Genomic DNA, 3,499 nt, shown 5'->3' on the forward strand with positions numbered 1-3,499 from the left:
CTTGGAGTCACCAGTTGCCATTTTCCCAATCCTCATAGTAATTTGAGGTCACCGTACTTGGACTTTAAGCTCCTCCTTGCATCCATCTGACCCTGAAGGGTAAGAGCTGGTATAGTAGGGAAGCAAGTGGAAACATCTGAAAGAGTGACTGTACTATTATAGAGTGAGGGTACAGGAGAGATTGCTGCCCCTCTTAAATATCTAAGGCATGAAAACCTGTAGTACATATCTACTTAACCTCCCAGTGGGCCTTGCAGCCACTGGGATCTTAGCCATGACTGCAGACTATTGCTAGGAAGTAGCAGCTTAGGCCCAGGCATATGTCCCAAGGCATGTACTTGGCAGCTGTGGATCTGGTGAGTGCATTCTTTTCTGCTCCAGTCTGTCAGAAGTTCAGTAGAGTAGACTCATAACACTTCTTACAGTACTGCCATTGGGCTGCTCACCTGTGGAGGAAACAATAGAGAGCATGGGAGACACTCTGGGGTGTGGCACATGACATGTGTTCCCAAGAGTGGGAGCTAAGGCAGGTGGTGGTGATGGCACACACCTTTAAGTCCAGCACTGGAGAGACAGAGGAGGCAGAGGCAGAGGCAGAGGCAGAGGAGGCAGAGGCAGAGGAGGCAGAGGCAGAAGAGGCAGAGGCAGAGGCAGAGGCAGAGGCAGAGGCAGAGGCAGAGGCAGAGGCAGAGGCAGAGGCAGAGGCAGAGGCAGAGGCAGAGGCAGAGGCAGAGGCAGAGGCAGAGGCAGAGGCAGAGGCAGAGGCAGAGGCAGAGGCAGAGGCAGAGGCAGAGGCAGAGGCAGAGGCAGAGGCAGAGGCAGAGGCAGAGGCAGAGGCAGAGGCAGAGGCAGAGGCAGAGGCAGAGGCAGAGGCAGAGGCAGAGGCAGAGGCAGAGGCAGAGGCAGAGGCAGAGGCAGAGGCAGAGGCAGAGGCAGAGGAGGCAGAGGCAGAGGCAGAGGCAGAGGAGGCAGAGGCAGGCAGATCTCCAAGTTTGAGGCCAGCCTGGTCTACAGAGTGAGTTCCACGACAGCCAGGGCTACACAGAGAAACCCTGATTCAAAAAGCTGAGAGAGGGGGGGGGGGAAGTTTACAGAAGTTGCGTCTCTCCTAGCATGTGGGTTCTAGGCAGCTAACTCAGGTTGTTAGACTTGGAAGCAACACCTTTACTTGTTAAACCATCATGCCTGTCCAAGCACCTCTGAAATTTTTAAATAAAGTGGCAAGTCACTAGATCATCAAAGTATTTAGCTCTCTCTCTCTCTCTCTCTCTCTCTCTCTACACACACACACACACACACACACACACACACACACCACACACATACACACACACACAAGAAATGCATTACAAATTTTTTAAAAAACCCTAGATTTCTACTGGTTATTAGCAGTCTTTCAAAGCAAAAGACAAGTGTCTGTTTCTTGTGTTCTTTATTCAAAAGAAGGAAGCATATTAGCTGTGAGGAAATCCGGGTCCTTGCTGGACACACACTGTGTGGAGCAGCATCCCTGCTGCCTTTAGACTCTATCTGGGTTCATTTCCTGGTGCTATAACAAAACACCTGAGACCAGAACAGGAGTTATTTGGCACACAGTTCCAGAAGTCCAGGAGCCTCTGTCTTACAAGGTCAGGTTTCTATTGATGTGAGAAAACCCTGCCCCAAAACAACTTGGGAAAGAGGATTTCTTTTGCTTACACATCCCAGGTCATCACAGAAGGAAGCCACAGTAGGGATGTGGAGGCAGGAACTGAAGTGGAGTCTTGGAGGGAAGCCTTTGCTTGGCTCGCTCTCTTTACTGGCTCGCTCTCCATGGCTTCCTTTCTAATACAGTCCAGGTCCTGACCAGGGATGGTACCACTCACGGTGAGCTGGGCCTGAGCATCGCATACATGGCGCTGGCAGGCCTTGCCCTTCTCCCCCAGTCCTTGCCTTGCTAAGAGCCATTAGATTACATTCCTAAAGCTAGCCACTCCTTATTTGGCCTCTTTCTCCTCCTGCAGCTAGCTGACTATTAAGGCCCAGTTACTGAGGGAGATTGAAGTGCAGCAATCTAGAGTCCCCTTAAGCTCACCCAATTAACATGTCGAATTAAAAATTAAACGCCTCTACCTTAGGTGGTGGCTGGAGTGAGGACGCTCTGTGTTGAGCAGCAGAGGCATGGAGCTACTTCCACCGCTGCTCAGGAGGGGAGTGTGTCTGCAACTCGAGCCAAGAAAGTGAAGATGGCTACCAAATCGTGCCCCGAGTGCGACCAACAGATTCCTGTTGCGTGTAAATCATGTCCTTGTGGTTACATATTTATTAGCAGAAAACTACTAAATGCAAAACATTCAGGGAAATCACCGCCGTCTACAGAAAACAAGTACGAGGCCAAGTGGAGGCGAACAGAGAGTTAGGCGAGAGAAGATAAATTTTAAGGTAAATAAATATTTAGAAAACAAAAAGAGATCTCGAAGTAACAGCTATTCAGATCATATCAGACGAGGGAGAGGAAGACCTAAAAGTTCATCCGCCAAAAAACAGGAGGAAGAGAGAGAAAAACAGGAAAAGGAAATCGACATCTATGCTAACCTCTCTGATGAGAAGGCTTTCGTGTTTTCAGTTGCCTTGGCAGAAATAAATAGAAAAATTATCAATCAAAGACTTATTCTCTGATATTTGTCTTCAAACTCTGTTGGTTGCCACTTTCTTCTGGATGACATCAGCAAATCCTCAGACAGCCGTGGACTCTGAGGAACACTCAGACTGTGTGAATGAGGGCCTTTGATTGATTTCTCTGTTTTCTAGTCTGCTGCCACGCTTTGGGAGCAAAGCTGTGGGTTAGACTTTGCTGGGATTTCCTTGTTTACCAAGGATCATTATCAGTATTTTGTGTTGGGATATTACTAAATGTATTTACAAAAACAAACAAGCAAAATGACCAGAAAAGCCCCGGAACCTGGATAGGTCTTTCCAGATTGAAGGGACAGGAGTGTGGGTGGAATACACAGCTGGAGCAGTTGACTGCGCTTGCTAGTTTTCAGGTTTGCACCACAGATGCAGTGTCTTAAGTCCTGTCAGGATGTAAGACCCCCGAAGCTAGGCCTCCACTCAAGTCCTGGGATGAGCTGGCCAGCATCCCAGTGATCTGAGAGAAAACCACACCTGATGCAAACTGCAAGAGGTTTTATTATCAGCTAGCTGAGGACAAAGTCCCTCCGCTGTGTAGGGCAGGGGAGTTTGGTGACAGTAGGGGGCTTTTAACAGCTAGATGAGGAATTGGGAGGAGAGTTGGGAGGAGTTGGGAGGAGAGTTCTTCTCTTCCAAAAGGTGTCCTTGGTGAAATTTACAAGGCAGGAGTGGGGAGTGAGTTCTTTCTGAATTTTTATCTCCATGTCCTCAGCACAGGAAGGCAGGCATCTCTGGTTGTACAGTATAGAAACAAAAAGGCTTTTTGCTGACTATAGAGAACAAAGAGCTTTTTTCTGGCTGTATTTTTAGAGATCAGGGAAAACAA

General features: G+C 48.5%; 1 pseudogene; it reads left to right on the forward strand.

Moving 5' to 3' along the window:
* The first annotated feature begins 332 nt into the window (after window positions 1-332).
* LOC110296562 (UPF0547 protein C16orf87 homolog pseudogene) lies at window positions 333-2,930 on the forward strand (annotated as a pseudogene).
* The last annotated feature ends 569 nt before the right edge of the window (window positions 2,931-3,499 follow it).

The sequence above is a fragment of the Mus caroli genome, unplaced genomic scaffold, assembly GCF_978045245.1.
Source record: "Mus caroli unplaced genomic scaffold, Mus_caroli_1 scaffold_7, whole genome shotgun sequence".
Lineage (NCBI taxonomy): Eukaryota > Metazoa > Chordata > Mammalia > Rodentia > Muridae > Mus > Mus caroli.